Source organism: Bombina bombina, chromosome 8, assembly GCF_027579735.1.
Source record: "Bombina bombina isolate aBomBom1 chromosome 8, aBomBom1.pri, whole genome shotgun sequence".
NCBI classification, from domain to species: domain Eukaryota; kingdom Metazoa; phylum Chordata; class Amphibia; order Anura; family Bombinatoridae; genus Bombina; species Bombina bombina.
The window spans coordinates 168,657,570-168,682,040 of record NC_069506.1 but is presented as its reverse complement, the minus strand read 5'-3'; the positions used below and the strand labels follow the sequence as shown (position 1 = coordinate 168,682,040).

Genomic DNA, 24,471 nt, shown 5'->3' with positions numbered 1-24,471 from the left:
AAACTGCAACCCTCCAAGCTAAAGTTACAAATAATAAAAAAAAGTAAAATTACAGAAAAAAAAATAAAACAAAGCTATCCAAAATAAAATTTTTAAACCTAAACTAATAGCCCTATACAAATAAAAAATATCCCCCAAAATAAAAACACCCCCTAATCTAATACTAAACTACCAATAGCCCTTAAAAGGGCCTTTTGTAGGGCATTGCCCTAAGTTAAACAGCTCTTTTACCTCTAAAAAATACTAAATCCCCCTAACAGTAAAAACCCCCACCCACCAAACCCCCCCAAATAAAAAAACTAATACTAAAAAACAATAACTACCCATTGCCACCAAAGGGGCATTAGTATGGGCATTGCCCTTAAAAGGGCATTAAGCTCTTTCACTGCCCTTAAAAGGGCAATCAGCCCCAAAAAAACATAATCTAAAAAAAAACACCCCAAAAATTAAAATAAAAAAGACTAAACCTAAGCCCCAAATAGGTACTCATTGTTCCTGAAGTCCGGTGGAGAAGGTCTTCTTCCAAACGGATTCATCATCTTCTATCTTCATCCAGAGTGAAGACGGCACAGAGCGGAGGTGCAGAGCTGTGTTCCCGATGCCTGGATCCTCAACGGTGGTCCTTAACGGCAGCGGTCCTTGGCGGCGGAGGCGTTACTCGGCGGCATGGAGGCTTCACTTCATCCGATGTCCGTTTTAGACTGAAGATTGAATACAAGGTATCGCAATCAATTTGGGGTATCTTGCATTTCTATTGGCTGAAATTTTGAAATCAGCCAATAGGATTAGAGCTACTGAAATCCTATTAGCTGTTCAAATCATATTTTCTGTATTTTTCACTTAGTATTTTTTTTAGAGGTAAAGGAGCTGTTTAACTTGGGGCAATGCCCTACAAAAGGCCTTTTAAAGCGCTATTGGTAGTTTAGATTAGGGGGTGTTTTTATTTGGGCAGGCTTTTTTTTCATAGGGATTATGTATAATTTTTTAGGTATAATTTTTTTTATTTTTGATAATTTTGTTTATTTTTTTCTATAATGTTAGACTTTTTTATTTTTGTAATTTAATGTTAGTTTTTTTTTATTTTAATTGTAATTTAGTAGTAATTGGGGTTCATTTAGGGGATGTTAGGTTAGGGTGCTTAATAATTAAATTAGTTATTTGCATTGTGGGAGTTTGGCGGTATTGGGGTTAATATATTAATTAGGGTTATTGCGATGTGGGTGTTTGGCGGTTTAGTTGTTAATAGGTTAATTAGGTTTACTGCTATGTGGGGAGTTGGCGGTTTAGAGGTTAATAGGTTAATTAGGTTTATTGCGATGTGGGTGGTTGGCGGTTAAGGGGCTAATATTTTAATTATGTTATTTGCGGATTAGGAGTTAATTATTTTATTTTGCGATGTGGTGGTTGACGGTTTAGGTGTTTGTTATACTTCGTGCGGGCGGTTACGTGTTTTTTAGTTATTTCGTGCGGGCGTTTTTTTTTTTTTTGTTTTTTTTTGTAAGGCTCTGGGTTTGCCTGCGTTGCATCCAAGTGGATTCTTTTGGCTGCGCACGGAGCCAACATTCCTTTGGTTGCCTCGCACAGCCAACATTCCTTTGAGGATGCGTGCACAACTGGCGACACCGACGGGCACGCTACAAACATGATTATAGTATAGATAGAGCCACAAATATCCTGCAACTATTAAGTTTTCACTGCATAGAATGATTTCAACTGTCAAGGATAACATTGTGGCAAGATAGCTCCCAAGGGCATTACAGTCTTTTATGACTTAAAGGGACATGAAACCCAATTTTTTTTCTTTCATGATTCAGATAGAGAATACAATTTTAAACAACTTTCTAATTTACTTCTATTATCTAATTTGTTTCATTCTCTTGGTATCATTTGTTGAAGGAGCAGCAATGCACTAATGGTTTCTAACTGAACTTATGGGTGAGCCAATCACAATCGATATATATATATATATATGCAGCTACCAATCAACAGCTAGAACCTAGGTTCTCTGCTGCTCCTGAGCTTTCCTAGATAAAGCTTTCAGCAAAGGATAACAAGAGAAGGAAGCACATTAAATAATAGAAGTAAATTGGAACGTTGTTTAAAATGATATTCTCTATCTGAATCGTGAAAGAAAAATTTGGGGTTTTATGTCCCTTTGATGAGGTTTAGGTAAAAATCCAAGACCACGTCTCTAGAATGTTCTTGAAAATCCTAAACCTATCCTTTGTTGACATCTGTGAGGTTTCTGAGAAGCTTCTCATTCTATCCATGCTAATATTTCTTTCATGTAATTAGAAAGAGTCCATGAGCTAGTGACGTATGGGATATACATTCCTACCAGGAGGGGCAAAGTTTCCCAAACCTCAAAATGCCTATAAATACACCCCTCACCACACCCACAAATCAGTTTTACAAACTTTGCCTCCTATGGAGGTGGTGAAGTAAGTTTGTGCTAGATTCTACGTTGATATGCGCTCCGCAGCAGGTTGGAGCCCGGTTTTCCTCTCAGCGTGCAGTGAATGTCAGAGGGATGTGAGGAGAGTATTGCCTATTTGAATTCAATGATCTCCTTCTACGGGGTCTATTTCATAGGTTCTCTGTTATCGGTCGTAGAGATTCATCTCTTACCTCCCTTTTCAGATCGACGATATACTCTTATTTATATACCATTACCTCTGCTGATTTTTGTTTCAGTACTGGTTTGGCTTTCTACAACATGTAGATGAGTGTCCTGGGGTAAGTAAATCTTATTTTCTGTGACACTCTAAGCTATGGTTGGGCACTTTTTTATAAAGTTCTAAATATATGTATTCAAACATTTATTTGCCTTGACTCAGGATGTTCAACATTCCTTATTTCAGACAGTCAGTTTCATATTTGGAATAATGCATATGAATAAATCAATTTTTTTTTCTTACCTTAAAAATTTGACTTTTTCCCTGTGGGCTGTTAGGCTCGCGGGGGCTGAAAATGCTTCATTTTATTGCGTCATTCTTGGCGCAGACTTTTTTGGCGCAATTTTTTTTTTTTCTGTTTCCGGCGTCATACGTGTCGCCGGAAGTTGCGTCATTTTTTGAAGTTCTTTTGCGCCAAAAGTGTCGGCGTTCCGGATGTGGCGGCATTTTTGGCACCAAAAGCATTTAGGCGCCAAATAATGTGGGCGTCATTTTTGGCGCTAAAAAAATATGGGCGTCACTATTGTCTCCACATTATTTAAGTCTCATTTTTTATTGCTTCTGGTTGCTAGAAGCTTGTTCACTGGCATTTTTTTCCCATTCCTGAAACTGTCATTTAAGGAATTTGATAAATTTTGCTTTATATGTTGTTTTTTCTATTACATATTGCAAGATGTCCCACGTTGAAACTGAGTCAGAAGATACTTCTGGAAAATCGCTGCCTGGGGCTGGAGCTACCAAAGCTAAGTGTATCTACTGTAAACTTATGGTATCTGTTCCTCCAGCTGTTGTTTGTACTGTTTTGTCATGACAAACTGTTAATGCAGATAATATTTCCTTTAGTACTGTTACATTACCTGTTGCTGTTCTGTCAACATCTAATACTCAGAGTGTTCCTGATAACTTAAGAGATTTTGTTTCTAAATCCATTAAGAAGGCTATGTCTGTTATTCCTCCTTCTAGTAAACGTAAAAAGTCTTTTAAAACTTCTCTTTATACAGATGAATTTTTAAATGAACATCATCATTCTGATTCTGATAATGGTTCTTCTGGTTCAGAGGATTCTGTCTCAGAGGTTGATGCTGATAAATCTTCATATTTATTTAAAATGAAATGTATTTGTTCTTTACTTAAAGAAGTCCTAATTGCATTAGAAATTGAGGATTCTGGTCCTCTTGATACTAAATCTAAACGTTTAGATAAGGTTTTTAAATCTCCTGTAGTTATTCCAGAAGTTTTTCCTGTCCCTAGTGCTATTTCTGAAGTAATTTCCAGGGAATGGAATAATTTGGGTAATTATTTTACTCCTTCTAAACGTTTTAAGCAATTATATCCTGTGCCATCTGACAGATTAGAGTTTTGGGACAAAATCCCTAAAGTTGATGGGGCTGTCTCTACTCTTGTTAAGCGTACTACTATTCCTACGGCAGATGGTACTTCCTTAAGGATCCTTTAGATAGGAAAATTGAATCCTTTCTAAGAAAAGCTTACTTGTGTTCAGGTAATCTTCTTAGACCTGCTATATCTTTAGCGGATGTTGCTGCAGCTTCATCTTTTGGTTAGAAGCTTTAACGCAACAAGTAACAGATCATAATTCTCATAGAATTTTTATTCTTCAACATGCTAATAATTTTATTTGTAATGCCATCTTTGATATCATTAGAGTTGATGTCAGGTATATGTCTCTAGCTATTTTAGCTAGAAGAGCTTTATGGCTTAAGACTTGGAATGCTGTTATGTCTTCTAAGTCTACTCTGCTTTCCCTTTCTTTCCAGGGTAATAATCGTTTTCGTTCCTTTTGTCACAACAAGGAACAAAAACCTGATCCTTCATCCTCAGGAGCGGTATCAGTTTGGTAACCATCTCCAGTCTGGAATAAATCCAAGCCTTTTAGTAAGTCAAAGCCAGCTCCTAAGTCCACATGAAGGTGCGGCCCTCATTCCAGCTCAGCTGGTAGGGGGCAGATTACGTTTTTTTTAAGAAATTTGGATCAATTCCGTTCACAATCTTTGGATTCAGAACATTGTTTCAGAAGGGTACAGAATTGGCTTCAAGATAAGGCCTCCTGCAAAGAGATTTTTTCTTTCCCGTGTCCCAGTAAACCCAGCGAAGGCTCAAGCATTTCTGAAATGTGTTTCAGATCTAGAGTTGACTGGAGTAATTTTGCCAGTTCCAGTTCTGGAACAGGGACTGGGGTTTTATTCAAATCTCTTCATTGTACCAAAGAAGGAAAATTCCTTCAGACCAGTTCTGGATCTAAAAATATTGAATCGTAATGTAAGGATACCAACATTCATAATGGTAACTGTAAGGACTATCCTGTCTTTTGTTCAACAAGGGCATTATATGTCTACTATAGATTTACAGGATGCATATCTGCATATTCCGATTCATCCAGATCACTATCAGTTTCTGAGATTCTCTTTCCTAGACAAGAATTACCAGTTTGTGGCTCTGCCGTTTGGCCTAGCTACAGCTCCAAGAATTTTTACGAAGGTTCTCGGTGCCCTTCTGTCTGTAATCAGAGAACAGGGTATTGTGGTATTCCTTATGTGGACGATATCTTGGTACTTGCTCAGTCTTCACCTTTAGCAGAATCTCATTCGAATCGTCTTGTGTTGTTTCTTCAACATCATGGTTGGAGGATCAATTTACCAAAAAGTTAATTGATTCCTCAGACTTAGGTAACCTTTTTAGGTTTTCAGATAGATTCAGTATCCATGACTCTATCTTTGATAGACATGAGACGTCTAAAGTTGATATCAGCTTGTCGAAACCTTCAGTCACAATCTTTCCCTTCGGTAGCCTTATGCATGGAAATTCGAGGTCTTATGACTGCGGCATCGGACGCGATCCCCTTTGCTCGTTTTCACATGCGGCCTCTTCAGCTCTGTATGCTGAACCAGTGGTGCAGGGATTACACAAAGATATCTCAATTAATATCTTTAAAACTGTACGACACTCTCCGACGTGGTGGACAGATCACCATCGTTTAGTTCAGGGGGCTTCTTTTGTTCTTCCGACCTGGACTGTAATTTCAACAGATGCAAGTCCTACAGGTTGGGGAGCTGTGTGGGGGTCTCTGACAGCACAAGGGGTTTGGGAATCTCAGGAGGTGAGATTACCGATCAATATTTTGGAACTCCGTGCAATTTTCAGAGCTCTTCAGTCTTGGCCTCTTCTAAAGAGAGAATCGTTCATTTGTTTTCAGACAGACAATGTCACAACTGTGGCATACATCAATCATCAAGGAGGGACTCACAGTCCTCTGGCTATGAAAGAAGTATCTCGAATTCTGGTATGGGCGGAATCCAGCTCCTGTCTAGTTTCTGCGGTTCATATCCCAGGTATAGACAATTGGGAAGCGGATTATCTCAGTCGCCACACGTTTCATCCGGGCGAATGGTCTCTTCTCCCAGAGGTATTTCTTCAGATTGTTCAATATGGGGTCTTCCAGAAATAGATCTGATGGCTTCTCATCTAAACAAGAAACTTCCCAGGTATCTGTCCAGATCCAGGGATCCTCAAGCGGAAGCAGTGGATGCGTTGTCACTTCCTTGGAAGTATCATCCTGCCTATATCTTTCCGCCTCTAGTTCTTCTTCCAAGAGTAATCTCCAAGATTCTGAAGGAATGCTCATTTGTTCTGCTGGTGGCTCCAGCATGGCCTCTCAGGTTTTGGTATGCGGATCTTGTCCGGATGGCCTCTTGCCAACCGTGGACTCTTCCGTTAAGGCCAGAACTTCTGTCGCAAGGTCCTTTTTTCCATCAGGATCTCAAATCCTTAAATTTAAAGGTATGGAGATTGAACGCTTGATTCTTAGTCAAAGAGGTTTCTCTGACTCTGTGATTAATACTATGTTACAGGCTCGTAAATCTGTATCTAGGGAGATATATTATAGAGTCTGGAAGACTTATATTTCTTGGTGTCTTTCTCATCATTTTTCCTGGCATTCTTTTAGAATTCCGAGAATTTTACAGTTTCTTCAGGATGGTTTGGATAAAGGTTTGTCTGCAAGTTCCTTGAAAGGACAAATCTCTGCTCTTTCTGTTCTTTTTCACAGAAAGATTGCTAATCTTCCTGATATTCATTGTTTTGTACAAGCTTTGGTTCGTATAAAACCTGTCATTAAGTCAATTTCTCCTCCTTGGAGTTTGAATTTGGTTCTGAGGGCTCTTCAAGCTCCTCCGTTTAAACCTATGCATTCTTTGGACATTAAATTACTTTCTTGGAAAGTTTTGTTCCTTTTGGCCATCTCTTCTGCCAGAAGAGTTTCTGAATTATCTGCTCTTTCTTGTGAGTCTCCTTTTCTGATTTTTCACCAGGATAAGGCGGTGTTGCAAACTTCTTTTAAATTTTTACCTAAGGTTGTGAATTCTAACAACATTAGTAGAGAAATTGTGGTTCCTTCATTATGTCCTAATCCTAAGAATTCTAAGGAGAAATCATTGCTTTCTTTGGATGTAGTTAGAGCTTTGAAATATTATGTTGAAGCTACTAAGAATTTCCGAAAGACTTCTAGTCTATTTGTTATCTTTTCCGGTTCTAGGAAAGGTCAGAAGGCTTCTGCCATTTCTTTGGCATCTTGGATGAAATCTTTAATTCATCATGCTTATGTCGAGTCGGGTAAAACTCCGCCTCAAAGGATTACAGCTCATTCTACTAGGTCAGTTTCTACTTCCTGGGCGTTTAGGAATGAAGCTTCGGTTGTTCAGATTTGCAAAGCAGCAACTTGGTCTTCTTTGCATACTTTTACTAATTTCTACCATTTTGATGTGTTTTCTTCTTCTGAAGCAGTTTTTGGTAGAAAAGTACTTCAGGCAGCTGTTTCAGTTTGATTCTTCTGCTTATAATTTCAGTTTTTTTCATTATAAGTTTTAAACTTTGTTTGGGTGTGGATTATTTTCAGCGGAATTGGCTGTCTTTATTTTATCCCTCCCTCTCTAGTGACTCTTGCGTGGAAGATCCACATCTTGGGTAGTCATTATCCCATACGTCACTAGCTCATGGACTCTTGCTAATTACATGAAAGAAAACATAATTTATGTAAGAACTTACCCGATAAATTCATTTCTTTCATATTAGCAAGAGTCCATGAGGCCCACCCTTTTTTTGTGGTGGTTATGATTTTTTTGTATAAAGCACAATTATTCCAATTCCTTATATTTATGCTTCGCACTTTTTTCTTATCGCCCCACTTCTTGGCTATTCATTAAAACTGATTTGTGGGTGTGGTGAGGGGTGTATTTATAGGCATTTTGAGGTTTGGGAAACTTTGCCCATCCTGGTAGGAATGTATATCCCATACGTCACTAGCTCATGGACTCTCGCTAATATGAAAGAAATGAATTTATCAGGTAAGTTCTTACATAAATTATGTTTTTACACTCTCAGACTTTTACATAACCTGTTTAGCATGTGTTAACTGTAAGTGTTGCAGCTGTAATTAATACTTTTAAATAGCACTTGTGGTTCTTGTTTCATGTGTTTATTAATATGTTTTAGGCTTCTACAAGTTTAGCCTATTGTTTAATATATGTGTAATATATAATATAAGCACCATTTTTTAGTACAATATGCAATTGTTTTCCCGCTTGCTAGATTCTCAATTGTTCTTTTGCTTTTATGATATATCCTGGATGGCGGCATGAAAAGCTGTATCGCTTATATGCTAAGATTGTCTTGAAAAGGGCTGTCTATATCAGCCGAAACGTTGACTTGTAAATTAATTTATTTATACGAATAAAGAAAATGTGTACTTTTGGAAAGACCTGTGAGTGCCCTCCTGTGTATCTTTTTCTATGTGGAATAATTGAGGAGTCACCTGGGCAATTCATCTAAAAGAGAGGAGTGAGTGCATGTTGTGAATGGATGATATATATATATTATCTGTATACTTGTATGTCTGAGGAAGGGGCTAAACCCCCGAAAACATTCACTTTCAAGTTATAAAAAAAGTCCTGGTGAGTGCACTCTCTGTTCCAGTATATATATATATAATACAGGAATGGACCCCACTCACAGACTGGACTCGGTACACATTCTAAACCACTGTTATCTCCACAGCCCTGAAAACTGTTAACCCCTGACAGGCGCGCAGGGAAGCATTACAAACATTATAAACACAACACACAGAAAACCTGGCACTCGCCAGCAAATACTCAGTAATATTTAAAAGCAAAACTGTGGGAAGTTTTGCTTTTAAACATTACTGAGTATCTGCTGGCGAGTGCTAGGTTTCCTGTGTGTTGTATATATATATTGTATTGTTTTTCGAAAGAAGGCATGTTTGTTACTATATTCATTGTTCTATTGTGCTTGAAGGGTTAAGAGTATTTGTATGTATTATATGTTTGAAATGATTGGTCATGTATGCCTTTAAATATCAGGTGTAGATGTAAGTATAATCATCTATGCTTTTTAGCATAAAACACATCAGATGTAAAGGATCCTTGTCGCATGTGTGCACTTTTTAATGTTGCTTAATAAAGATTTCTTTTACAGTAGCATTGGAGTTGAAAGCCTTTTGAAGAAAGTAAAATTTACATTGTTTTGTAGCACTGCAAATACAGTACTCCTTAAAGACATTTTAGTATTGTTTATCTTATTGCCTTTTCTGTTAACCATTTGGAACATGTATAAATGCTCAAGCAAGCACTGAGTAAAATGGTTTAAGGATATACCCCAGTCTTTCTAGGGGTAGTTAAAAAATTCCCAATTTTCAGAGCTAATTTATGGGAAACCTAGGGAATAAATGATAAAAATACATTTTTCTTTGCATATTTACACATTTAATGGAAAACTGAATTTTGTTTTTACAATCCCTTTAAAAATAGTTTGTTGCAGCTTATGGTATATCAGTTTAATGACATCAGTATTGTATAACATGAAGCTTTAGGTGATGTAAATTGATCCTTGTGAATGGATGAGCCTTGCACAATGTATACAATACAAAACCACCCTTTTAATGTTCTCAGGAATATGCTTTGACACCTGAATCTCCTCCATGCTTATAAACTACTAATTGGCTATACTAAAAAACAAAACCTGTCTAACAATATACTATCATTACATTATGGGCTAGATTATGAATGGAGAGCAAAATTGCATTTTACGAATGCGATATTTATACCATTAATAAGTTAAGCACAATGCAAATGTGACCTTGCATTCGCATTGCATGGAAACTTTGTGCTCACAAGAGCGCACTTCCAGAGGCTCCAATGGAAGCCTGGTTCTGATGCCAATAGACACAGCACATAACCTAGCGCAGCGAAGGGGGTAAGTCGCGCAGCATTGGGCAGCATATTTAAAATATATATGTACAGGGAGTGCAGAATTATTAGGCAAATTAGTATTTTGACCACATCATCCTCTTTATGCATGTTGTCTTACTCCAAGCTGTATAAGCTCGAAAGCCTACTACCAATTAAGCATATTAGGTGATGTGCATCTCTGTAATGAGAAGGGGTGTGGTCTAATGACATCAACACCCTATATCAGGTGTGCATAATTATTAGGCAACTTCCTTTCCTTTGGCAAAATGGGTCAAAAGAAGGACTTGACAGGCTCAGAAAAGTCAAAAATAGTGAGATATCTTGCAGAGGGATGCAGCACTCTTAAAATTGCAAAGCTTCTGAAGCGTGATCATCGAACAATCAAGCGTTTCATTCAAAATAGTCAACAGGGTCGAAAGAAGCGTGTGGAAAAACCAAGGCGCAAAATAACTGCCCATGAACTGAGAAAAGTCAAGCGTGCAGCTGCCAAGATGCCACTTGCCACCAGTTTGGCCATATTTCAGAGCTGCAACATCACTGGAGTGCCCAAAAGCACAAGGTGTGCAATACTCAGAGACATGGCCAAGGTAAGAAAGGCTGAAAGACGACCACCACTGAACAAGACACACAAGCTGAAACGTCAAGACTGGGCCAAGAAATATCTCAAGACTGATTTTTCTAAGGTTTTATGGACTGATGAAATGAGAGTGAGTCTTGATGGGCCAGATGGATGGGCCCGTGGCTGGATTGGTAAAGGGCAGAGAGCTCCAGTTCGACTCAGATGCCAGCAAGGTGGAGGTGGAGTACTGGTTTGGGCTGGTATCATCAAAGATGAGCTTGTGGGGCCTTTTCGGGTTGAGGATAGAGTCAAGCTCAACTCCCAGTCCTACTGCCAGTTTCTGGAAGACACCTTCTTCAAGCAGTGGTACAGGAAGAAGTCTGCATCCTTCAAGAAAAACATGATTTTCATGCAGGACAATGCTCCATCACACGCGTCCAAGTACTCCACAGCGTGGCTGGCAAGAAAGGGTATAAAAGAAGAAAATCTAATGACATGGCCTCCTTGTTCACCTGATCTGAACCCCATTGAGAACCTGTGGTCCATCATCAAATGTGAGATTTACAAGGAGGGAAAACAGTACACCTCTCTGAACAGTGTCTGGGAGGCTGTGGTTGCTGCTGCACACAATGTTGATGGTGAACAGATCAAAACACTGACAGAATCCATGGATAGCAGGCTTTTGAGTGCCCTTGCAAAGAAATGTGGCTATATTGGTCACTGATTTGTTTTTGTTTTGTTTTTGAATGTCAGAAATGTATATTTGTAAATGTTGAGATGTTATATTGGTTTCTCTGGTAAAAATAAATAATTGAAATGGGTATATATTTGTTTTTTGTTAAGTTGCCTAATAATTATGAACAGTAATAGTCACCTGCACACACAGATATCCCCCTAAAATAGCTATAACTAAAAACAAACTAAAAACTACTTCCAAAACTATTCAGCTTTGATATTAATGAGTTTTTTGGGTTCATTGAGAACATGGTTGTTGTTCAATAATAAAATTAATCCTCAAAAATACAACTTGCCTAATAATTCTGCACTCCCTGTATATGAATATGTACATACATATTTATGTGTTTATATTTGTATATACACATATTAACGCATAAATATATATACAGGTATATAAGCATATAAATATTTATTTACAATGAAATCACAGTCCCCATAGACTGCAATGTAAAGGCACAATTTTTAAAATTAACAGTACACTATATTTGGGGGGAAATTTGGGGACATTTATTTCATTTGATCTCTGGTTAATGAAGTTGACCACAACGTGCTACAGCGAGCTTGCAGTAGCATTAACCAGTCACTTGTAAATGGGTGGTTATTTAACGTGTGCCTGTAAACGTCCACTCATAATCTAGGCCTATATAAGAAATATAATATCCATAATAAATAAATCCCAGCTGTCAATGGACCGAAGGAGATTTAAAACATAACTTTTATTATTATTGCAAATAAAATACCATAGTTGGCTCAAAACGTGCACATTAACACCACAGCCAGTTAAAACAGCCTCACAGGATGACAAACATATCCATCATGCCAAAGCCAAAGTCTACCGTGAGCTAAATACTTGAAGTGAAAGCAACATAACCTATTGGGGCCGATTTACCATGCTGCGAATGCAGCAGTTTCCACGTGAGCCTTCAGGCTCACGGGAAACAAAAGTTAAGAAGTGGCGGTCGTAAGCCCGCTGCTCCTTAACTCATCTGCCACCTCTGAAGTGGAGGATTGCAATCATCCCAATCAGATACGTTCAGGATGATTGACACCCCAATATAGCCGCAAATGTGCAGGGGGCGGCATTGCACAAGCATTTCACACGAAATGCTTGTGCAATGATAAATGCCGACAGCGTATGCTGTCGGCATTTATCGATGTCAGGCAGATCATGTCCGCCCGACACTTGATAAATCGGCCCCATAGTATCAAAAAATTATGGTACTTTGCTAACGATCAGTTAAGCTTATTACAGTCACGTGGCTTTTTTTTTACATTAAGAGTCTCAACTCTTGGAGTTATTATATGTAAAATTGTGACACGGATCATATACATTTATATTTGACTCTGCAAGCGTTCATATAACAAGTCTCTTAATACAGACATAAGCATGATTAATGATTGACACAATTTGAGGCAGTATTATATTGAATAAAACGTTTATACATATATAAGTAATATAATTCTTGTGACAGGCAATTTAATGGATGATGCAACACAATCTGATTTCCTGATTGATAGTAAGAAATACTTTTTTTCCCCCTTTGCCCTAATGTTTACTTTTAAGCCTCAGCAAAGAAAATACTTCTCTGTTTTGTTTAGGAGCACTGAAAAAAAATCTGGTTTTACCAGTTAATCTGCAATTTTGCAGACATCTTTTACTCTTCCTTTAAGATATTTTATATCTATTTATCTACTTTAAAAGTAAAATCACACATGTTTATTCACATTTTGTGTTTTTTTAAATTTTATTGGTGCTGTTTATACTGAATTAAATATAAACAATAATAATTAACAATATATTCCTGCGTAAAATATATAAATCTGTCTATCAACTGTCTGTCTATCTATCTGTCTATGTATCTACCTATCTTATACATCTTCATTCATCTTTTTTATTGAAAGAGGATTCAAGTATACATGCCGTACTCAGAGTATTACATAGAAGACTGACCATCAATCGGTATAACAATATTTGACAATATTAATAGTATAAACTAAGTACAAATGAAAAGAAGACTCTTACAAAGAGCCTCTCTTATGACTCTTTCTAATTTTAACATTTAAATAATAATTTCAAAACATAGTAAAAAGAGAAAAAAAACCAACAAGTATTACTCATTCTCTAAAAGTGTGTCTGTCAGTGAGATATAGGGGTCGATTTATTAACCCCTTCGGCAGGCTTCGACTCACAAGAGAACCTGCAGTCCGTATTTAGCAAGCAACGGTCATCAGACGTGCAGGATTGCACGCAAGCGCAAAATAGCGCTCATGTGCAATGCTGAATTCCGGTAGTGGCAAGCTGCGGCAGACAGGGGAGCGTATGTGCGCCCCTGTCCGCTGCAGCTTGATAAATTGACCCCTTAGTATAATTGAATAGCACAGACGAGAGGGCCCAGCAGATAGGGGTGAAGAGTGGAGAGAGAGGAGAAACCCCCCCCCCCACAGTGTGACCTCCCTATAAAAAGGAGCCCCTCAATTGGGAGAAAATATATGGGACCATTACCCTCTCAAGGAATTTTTCAGGAATAGGGGGTGGTTACGAAATGGAGGATTTTTTTTATTTTATTATAAGCAAGATTTATTTCATTGTTACTTGTAGGTGTATGGGGGGAGACAAGAAAGGGAAAATGCCCTGTGTACCCACTTCAGTGTTTATTGCCAATCAGCCACCATTTTTAAAAATGATGGGCAGTACCTATTTACAGCAAGCAGCTTTCTCTGGCGGCAGATTTCCACTGATATTATTATGTTCAGGGGATATTATTTTTTGCATGGATGGCCATGCTGACACGTAAAAGTATACAACCATATGTTGTAATCTCTCTAATGACTTCTAGTGATTAATATAATACTAATCTTAGCTACTGATTGTATTGATTAAAATGCTTTTTACTTTTTTTTTTTTTAAGTTTTTTGTTCATACAACTGTGCTGCATAATCTAGAGCTGTTCTTAAAATATATTGTACTATAGAAGCCAGAAAAATGACACAAACAAAAATTCCTCTATTTGAACATTGTGATACTCAGGGAATATGTAATTCTAATCCATAAATGTATCTGCATCCTTTTGTCAAATACAAACAATGTGTCCTGGTTCATATATACTAAATTAGTGTAAAAGAAAGATTGTTTGTATTAAGGCATAAAACAATTGAAAGATTTATTATGAATGGTGGAGCTGCATTAACCAATTGGATAGACAAACTAACAAAGTATTATTTGGTAAACCTTGGCTTGATACTTACTGGCAGATTACCATTTGCATTTAACAGAACATAAATATGGGTCAGTAAGCCCTTTTCTCTACAGTGCACCGATTTATTTTATGTTTTGCTATTATTTGCATGTAATCTGGAACAATAAAATAATGCATAATAAATTTACATTTTTAATTAAAAAAAAAACCAACGAAGAAACAGATTATTCTTTTTTAAGATTATTGACATATTCAGTACTATGTTATAAATATAAAAAAACAACTATTACTGGCAAAATAATACCACAAAGACAAATGGCTTTGAAAAAAATAAAATGTTTTGTTCAAATTTAGGTAGTTCCTTATTTTTAGATTCAATCTAAGTACTCTATTCACAAAAGAGATTTGTTACGGATTAATTATAGGTGATTTTAAATCTTTAATTAACTATACATTATGTAGGGCCAAACTCAAGAAGTATCTCCAAGAGGAGTTGAGTTAGCCCCGCACAATGCATAGTTAATGCTGCATATAGTTTAACTGCAATTCTCCTATTTTAGGCGAACTGTACACAGCATGTACTATGCAATGTACAGGCCTAGTTCAGCTATTCTTGCAAGAGATACTTACTGGCTTTGACCTTTCTTAATGCATAGTTAATGGCGGGATATGAAATATTTCAATTCACCTTCAAATGAACTCTTAGTGAATAGATCCTTTAGTTTCTATCAAATTCAAAACAAAACAAAAAAGATTCTACTTGGACCATCGAACATTATTTTTTTCTTTTTTAGCTGCACCTGTTTTTTGTTTGCAGAGACAACATCCAAACATTTTTTAATTCATCAACTGCACGCACAGCCTTTCTACAGCAGCTGCTCTTTCTATACGTTAAAATGCATTTTATCGTAAATTTTTAATCACAAATATATGTATATAAAGACAAAAAAGGAGTCTCGGTTTATTAAAAAAAATTGAAATAAAAATATGAATAAGACAAATATATTGTATAAATTTATGTTTAGTCTAAATATATTTTTTTTGACAATGAAAAATATTTTTATACTCACAATGTTTTTGCAACAGACACATAGAGTACATAGAGGCCAGTTTTTCATATGTCTGGTGGACATCGATAAATGCCGACAGCATATGCTGTCGGCATTTATCATTGCACAAGCAATTGTGCAATACCGCCCCCTGCAGATTCGCGGCCAATCGTCAGTTAGCAGGGGGTGTCAATCAACCCAATCGTAAGTGATTGGGCGGATTGATGTCCGTAGCCTCAGAGGCGGCGGAATAGTTAAGAAGCAGCTTCTTCTTAAATCATGTTCCCGGCCAGCCTGAAGGCTCGGGCAGAAACAGGTACATTAACCCCTTGAGTGCTAACGACGGCTCTGAGCCATCGCAGAGTTTCTCACTCAGGTGCTAACGACGGCTCAGAGCCGTCGCTAGCACTCTCCCACCTTGAGGGAGATCTGGGGGCTCCCACCCGCTCCTACCCCGGCGATCGTGCCTGTAGAGTGACAGGCATCGCCGGGGCTTCCAGTTTTGCATGGTGACGTCACGCGTAATGACGTGATGACGTCACCGTGCAACTTTATGTAAAAAAAGACAATGAACAATATAGGGAAAGGGGGCATGCTGCTTAGAAGCCTGTATCTCAGGCATCTAAGCAGCTACAGATCCCCAAGACCCACCATTGGAAAGGTAATTGCTTAACCTGAAATGAAAAGACAAAAAGTAAAAAAAATATAATAAATTAAAAATGTAAAATTAAAAAACCCTCAAATGTGCTTAGCACCCAGGTGGGAAAGTGCTTAGCACTCAAAGGGTTAAAGGAACATTAAACCCAAAAAATATCTTTAATGATTCAGATAGAGAATACAATTTTTTTTTTATCTAGATATGCTTTTCAGCAAATGATATCAAGAGAATGAAGCATATTACATAATAGACGTATATTAGAAAGTTGTTTAAAATTGCATGTTCTTTCTAAATCTTGAAAGAAAAAATATGGTTTTAATTTCCCTTTAAGGGCCATTTGGCCCTTAATAAATCAACCCCATAATCTCTTTGTATAGTGAGAAATACAAAAAACATATTTATAGTGCAGTAGACTATTTTGCTTTAGGATTAAAATAAAATTACAGGAACATGAAGTCTATTTTATTCATTTCACTCATCCAGTTTTCACCTGTTGATTCATGGTAATTTTTTGCCAGTATACCTTCTATTTATTAAAATAATGCCAGTTACTCATTACATACAAGAACATTGCACACTTATTGACGTTTTTGTATTGTAATACACTAATCATGTATGTATTATAAAAAAATGAATGGGAAAGTATGTCTTAAAAAGTAAAACAAAAATGCACCACATGATTTGTATTAGAAAGGTTATCTTCTGCTTGTATGTTGTGAAGATCTTATAACCTTATAACACACAAGGGGCACAAAGAATAAAAATGCACATGGTCTATAATTGTAGCCTTGGGGATTTATAGGGAAGCTCAATAGAAATCACAACACGTAAGGAACTTACACAACAATACTAGGCTTGGTTATCCAGCTAGAAGTGATAAGACAGTACAGAAAAATATTAAGACAAGTCTGTCAACAGTATTCTGTTAAAAAAATGAATGAATAAAAAATTATCTCCTCAGGTGATTTGTTTAGTTAAGATGACTCCCCTTATGATAAAATGTGCTGCACACTGGTTAAAAGGTATGATTAAAATAAAAAGAGAAATGTGTCTTACCTTTGAGGATCATTCTGTAACTACTGATGTCGCTGTGTTCCTAGACCGTCTGTGTATCTGTGGGAAGAGACAAGGAGTATGTCTAAGGTGTGACAACAGGTGCATAGGTTCCAGTAAAGGCAGTTGTAAGGTAAGGAAACTAAAATGTGTGTAAGGCTCCCTCCTCTGTCACAAAGTGCTATAAAACCACATGGTTTTTTTTTTTTTTCTTTTTCAACAACTAGAGGATTTAATCTTAACTAGTGTCAAATTGCAACTCAAATTCTGGGCTATGTTCAAGCTTGTATGGTTATAGAAAGCTAACTATACAAACATATAATTATGTTTTGCAGCTTTAACAACAAAGGCTATGATCTCAAATTGAACAGAGAATACAGGAAATACCAGTAGCTTCTGAGAATGTCAGCAAGTACCAGGCAAAAATGTATCATTCTTAAGCAGAATTTTGCTTCAGATTCATTAAAAAGATATCAATCCAACCACTCTGCAATATTACAAGACATACAAAACAATTAGTGACATTTGGAAATGGATTGATAAATCTTGTATGTACCATCATAATTATTATATCCATAGCTTTCAACTAGTCATTTATATGAACTATTAAAATAGTAAAAGGCAAGATAATTCCTGAGAAGAGGGGGGCAAGTTATGGGCTAATATACGAGTGGAATGCTATTAAGCACTCTCGCTCGAGCATAAACTTCACTAGACAAAAGCTTTTTGAGTGGGTTGGGTAGCACGCATTTTACAAATTGAAAGTAAAACATTTTCGTGCAAAATAACTATCTGGACCTTGTTAACTTCTTCTCCCCATAGAAGTCAATGAAGAGCGCAGGAAAAAAAACTACACCTATCGCTCACGTGCTAACCCGACAGGAGTTATGAATAGTTCACATTCCTATGTTATTCACATACAGAACAATATAATTATTATTGTAAATATATTGTTTTATGTATCTATATATCTATATATACCTATGCCTGTATAACTGTTCCTATAGATAAATAGGTATAAATATCTATTTTACATTTACATTATCTCATATATAGAGATATAGAGAAATTTATATTTAATAATAATAAAAACAAAAATTCTATGATGCGCTTCACGGTTGGCGATTTAGGTCTAAAGCGGTGTCAGGTTGGCGCACATGAAGAATTGCTAACTTCAATGCAAGTTATTGAAATATTAAAAAATATTAATAAAAACTATTAAAAATGATTATACATACTGTAAAAAATATACGGCTAGATTACGAGTTTTGCGGTATGGGTGAAAAAGCAGGCTCATAACGCTGCTTTTCACTACTGCTGGTATTACGAGTCTTGCAGGTTTAAGGGCACCACACACTTTTTTGGCTGTAACGCAAATTAACTTACGCAATTAGCGTAAAGTCTTTTTTTAATGGGACTTCCATAGCGCCAATATTACAAGCTTTTTCTGGGAAGCCAAAAAGTGAGCGGTACAGCCTATCCCGCAAGATTCGGAACGCAATTTAAAGTCAGTAGTTATAAGTTTTACGCTACAAATCTGTAGCATAAAACTCATAACTAAAGTGTTAAAAAGTACACTAACATCCATAAACTACCTATTAACCCCTAAACCGAGGCCCTCCCGCATTGCAAACATTAAAATAAAATTATTGACCTCTAATCTGCTGCTCCGGACATCGCCGCCACTAGAATAAATATATTAACCCCTAAACCGCCACACTCCCACATCGCAAACACTAGTTAAATATTATTAACCCCTAATCTGCTGTCCCTAACATCGCCGCAACCTACATTACAGTTATTAACCTCTAATCTGCTGCCCCCAATGTCGCCGCCACTATACTAAAGTTATTAACCCCTAAACCTAAGTCTAACCCTAACCCTAACACCCCCTAACTTTAATATAATTAAAATAAATCTAAATAAAACTTACTATCATTACCTAAATAATTCCTATGTAAATTACAAAAAAAACCCCACTAAATTACACAAAATAAAAAAAGACATTATCAGATATTTAAACTAATTACACCTAATCTAATAGCCCTATCAAAATAAAAAAGCCCCACCAAAAAAAAAAAAAACCTAGCCTAAACTAAACTACAAATAGCCCTTAAAAGGGCCTTTTGCGGGGCATTGCCCCAAAGAAATAAGCTCTTTTACCTCTAAAAAAAAATACAAACAACCCCCCAACAGTAAAACCCACCACCTACTCAACCAACCCCAAATAAAATCCTAACTAAAAAAAACTAAGCTCCCCCTTGCCCTGAAAAGGGCATTTGAATGGGCATTGCCCTTAAAAGGGCATTTAGCTATTTTTCAATTGCCCAAACCCTAATCTAAAAATAAAACCCACCCAATAAACCCTTAAAAAAGCCTAACACTAACCCCCGAAGATCCACTTATAGTTTTGAAGACCGAACATCCATCCTCAACGAAGCCGGGAGAAATCTTCATCCAAGCGGCAAGAAGTCCTCAACGAACCCGGGAGAAGTCTTCATCCAAGCCAGCAGAAGTGGTTCTCCAGACCGGCAGTAGTCTTCATCCAGATGGCATCTTCTATCTTCATCCTTCCATCTTCAAGACATCCGGCGCAGAGCATCCTCTTCAATCGAAGTCTTCTTCCCGAATGAAGGTTCCTTTAAGTGACGTCATCCAAGATGGCGTCCCTTGAATTCCGATTGGCTGATAGAATTCTATCAGCCAATCGGAATTAAAGGTGAAAAAATCCTATTGGCTGATGCAATCAGCCAATAGGATTGAGCTCACATTATATTGGCTGATTAGCACCGCACCCCTCAATGCAAAACTCATAATCTAGCAGATAGATTTATTCCATGGATTATTTAGAATTTTTTACAGTATGTTTAATAATTTTCTAAAAATATGTAGTAGACTGTCCCTTTAATATTTTTCAATATTTTATATTTAATAAATACATAATGCAACTTAATATACTGTAACTCGCGTCGGGTTAGAACACATGAAGAATTAGAGTAGTACATGGGTTATTTTAAGGTGTGTTACGTATTTATTAAATATAAAATATTGAAAAATATTAAAGTGACAGTCTACTTGAAAATTTTTATAGTTTAAAAAGATAGATAATCCCTTTATTACCCATTCCCCAGTTTAGTCTTAACTAACATATATATTAATATACTTTTTACCTGATTACCTTGTAACTAAACCTCTGCAGAGTGCTCCCTTATCTCAGTTATGTTGACAGACTTGCATTTTAGCCAATCAATGCTGACTCATAAATAACTCCGCAGGAGTGAGCACAATGTTTATATATATATATATATATATATATATATACACACAGGTGGCCCTCGTTTTACAACGGTTCAATTTACACCGTTTCAGAATAACAACCTTTTTTTCCAGTCATGTGACTGCTATTGAGAAGCAGTGCATTTATTAAAGTAGCCAGTAGGTGAAGCTGTCCGCTTGTGTTGCAGCAAAGCCAAGCAAGCTGAAATTAATCATTTTAACCAGACCTAAGCTATCGAGCAGACTTAAAAAAAACAAGATCTTCCTGTCTATAAATCAGTCCAGATTGGAATGCATAGAAATAACTGTTTGCAGAAAAATGCAAGTAAAGTCTGTGTTGTGTGATTATTTTATTAGTTTTATAATGCTGTTTAGCAAATGTTTTTGTTAATTTAACTTAGTTTAATTATATATTCTGTGTTGTGTGATTATTTTATTAAGTTTATAATGCTGTTTAGCATTTAAAGTCTTCATTTCAAAGCTTTAAAAATAATGTATTAGGTGTTACTTATGACAATTTTGAGAGGGGCCTGGAACCTAACTCCCTCACTTCCCATTGACTTACATTATAAACTGGGTTTCAATTTACAACGGTTTCGATTTACAACCATTCCTTCTGGAACCTAACCCCGGCGTAAACTGAGGGCTACCTGTATATATATAGCACACATGAACTAGCGCTGTCTAATTATGAAAAACTGTCAAAATGCACTGAGATAAGACGCTGCCTTCAACATTTTAGAAATCAGTTTATGAACTACCTAGGCTTAGCTTTTAACAAAGAATACCAAGAGAACAAAACAACTTTGATGATAAAAGTAATTTAAAACGTTTTTTAAAAAATGCATATCCTGTATCATGAAAGTTTAATTGTGACTTGACTGTTCCTTTAATAAAAAAATATTAGAAATATTATACATATTGTAAAAAAATTTAAATAATCCATAGAATATATCTATATTTTTTACAGTATAATAATCTTTATTAATATTTTTTAATATTTAATATTTCAAGAACGTGCTTTGAAGTTAGCACATCTTCATGTGCGCTATCCCAACACCGTATTAGAGTCCTAAATTGCGAACCCTTATGTGCGTTACCAGAGGCGTAACTAGAAACCTCAGGGCCCTGGTGCAAGAATCCATGAAGCCCCCCCCCCCCCAAAAAAAAATAAAAAAATATATAAATATTTTTTTCAATGAAACATTGTGTGCTGCTTAAATCATTAATATTTATATCTGCAGTGTATACCTAAAACGTTTTATAATGATTTAAGAAGCACACAATGCTTCATTCAAAAAAAAAAAAGGTAATTTATTATGAAATATATATTTCTGTATATATCTGATAATGTTAATGTACAATAGATATCTATACCTGCCGTATCAATCCTTAGCGTTATCATGGTGTCCCTGATGTGGGCAGTAAATACCAATTGTTATCCCAGGCTTGGTGTCTCTGACATGGGCAAACAGTGCCGCTAGTGTTCCCGGGCTTCAGTTAGCTAGTAAAGTCCCTCTTAGACAAACTTGTAGTAGCTTTGTAGCCAATCACAATACAGCAGCAGCCAAACTTTGTGACGCAAGCGAACCTGTTATCGCAGGCAGCTCAGTCTGTCAGATTAACTCACTGCTTTCACTTTTCTAGCAGTTAAAACCTCGTACATTTTGTATGCTGCAGTTGCACTGCGTGTCTGTGCATTTAGTGTTCTTGATATATGTAAACGTGAGCCAAAAGTTTTTTTTTGTCTAGATAACTTGTGTACCCTGCTGTAATAGTTGCCTCAGAAGTTTGAGCTCTCATCAGAGACACCACACATTGACTGCCCACATCAGAGACACCACAATAATGCTAAGGATTGATACGGTGGGCAAATTGTTTCATCATACACTGATTGCCAGATTGGTTTACATGCATGCTTTCTTTCTTATCTAGTGTTATTTTATTAGCGCAATATTTCCATTGTAATAAATACTATGCTTAGAGCTGTGTCTGCGCTGTCCCCTACTTTTGTAAGTGAAGAACATTGGAATGTTAAATATGTATAGTAAACATTCAATAAAACACATAAATACATATAAATAAAAAGAGAGAAGCGCTCAACCTGGGAACTAACAATAGCATAATAGCTTGTTCTTTGGCTAGTTACCACCCAAGAAGCAGCCTTTTTTGTTGCTCAAAATGTGCCTTACACAGAGAAGAACTTTCCTCTAGTATATCAGTCTGACTCTGACTAAACATTGCAGTACAGTCCCGAAATACCAGACAATCCTTCTCTGAACATCTGGTTTCCCGCATAACCCTTAGGGAGACTTCGCTTAGGGTCATAATTTGCATAAATAAAAAGAAAGAAGCGCTGAACTTGGGAATGAACAATAGCATAATAGCTTGTTCTAGGGCTAGTTACCACCCTAGGAGCAGTGCTTCTCTTTTTTTGTATATGCAAATTATGACCCTAAAGGAAGTATCCCAAAGGGTGATGCAGGAAACCAGTCGTGGGCCCATTGCTCAGTGTGCCTAGAGGGATATGGCTGCACCTCACTAACAAGACCCATACTAGGCAAAAACCTACATGCTGAACCCAGGTCTAAACCAAAAATGGGCTGGCTTATAAGCTTACATTCCTGCTTTTTCAAATAAAGATACCAAGAGGACGAAGAAAATTTGATAATAGGAGTAAAATAGAAAGTTGCTTAAAATAGCATGCTCTATCTCAATCATTATATATTATAGTAGAAAGCAAAGGAAGCACCAATCAAAGCACTCAAAAGTCATTAAAAAAATTCTTTTATAGGGCTTTACATACGAACAGGGAAAACCTATTGATACCAAAGAACAGAGATACTGGCTTTGACAAGAAAGTAAGATTTATCACCACTTACAATGAAAGACACAAAGAGATTACAAATATCTTAAATACACATTGTGACCTCCTTAGAACCCATGATGATCTGAGAGAGATGGTTGGTGAACATATTGCGGTTAGCAGGAAGAGGGCACCTACAATCAGTAACAAACTGGTGAGGTGCCATTTTATACGCAAACAGCAAAATAAATCAATTTCTGGTACCCATAGCCGTGGGTCCTGTTCTTTTTGCAAATATATGTACAATCTAAAAGAAGTACATATTTTCCCAAGAGGCACTACAAAAACTGACTGACTTTGCGAATTGCTGATCAAGGAATGTGGTTTACTGCCTACAATGTGATTGTCACAAATTCTATGTGGGGATCACCACTAGGGAGGTCCGCACCCAGCTGGGTGAACACATTAACAACATTAGGAATAGTATTGAGGACAGTAGGAAAGGGAAAACCCTGACATCAGTAGCCAGACATTTTCTCAAACATCATAATGCCAAACCATTGGTCAAAATGTCTATCTTGCAAGTTATTACAACAGGGATATGAGGTGGCAACGTTGAACAATTATTGTTACAATCAGAGAGCCATGGATCTTCTGGCTTAACTCTATGACACCTAAGGGTATGAACGAAAATGCAGGATATGGGGCTTTCATACAGGGCGCTACATTAACTATTTGTTTTTGGTTCTTTTATTTGTAACTGTTGTTTCTGAAATCATGTCCTTTTACCCTGTTTCCCTGTTAACTTGTACACAACATGTTTTGATGTCACTAACATTAACTTCTCTAATAATCTATTGTCATGTACTCTTGTGACACCAATGTTCATATAATGGGGGACGTAGCAGGATTTGTCTGCAATATTCATTCTGTAGATAAGTTGTATACACATCAGCACTTAAACAGGACACTGTAATAATTGCGTTGACTTGGTGCTATGAATATGGTAATATTTGCCCTTATAGCATCAACGTATAGTCTATTTGACCCTTGGTTTTCTTCCTATACTTTAGTGACTGTACCGTATGTATAAATATCAACCTCCAATATTTTTTTTGACAATTACCTTACAGATATATGATTAGATGGTATGACCCATAGTAGACCCTGATTGCGGGACTTT

The 24,471-nt window shown here is 36.7% G+C and overlaps 1 protein-coding gene across 3 annotated transcripts in view; it reads right to left on the bottom strand.

Annotated features, from left to right (window-relative positions):
• LOC128638625 (galactoside alpha-(1,2)-fucosyltransferase 2) overlaps positions 1 to 24,471 on the bottom strand; it is a 425,415-nt gene that overhangs the window by 95,072 nt on the left and 305,872 nt on the right. The window contains exon 2 of one of the 3 annotated variants that reach the window (XM_053690693.1): positions 17,210 to 17,266. The gene's annotated coding sequence lies outside the window, so the exon portion shown is untranslated. Of the gene's footprint in view, positions 1 to 15,516; positions 15,572 to 17,209; positions 17,369 to 24,471 lie in introns of those variants that run through there. The other 2 variants (XM_053690692.1, XM_053690694.1) reach the window with 2 other exon arrangements.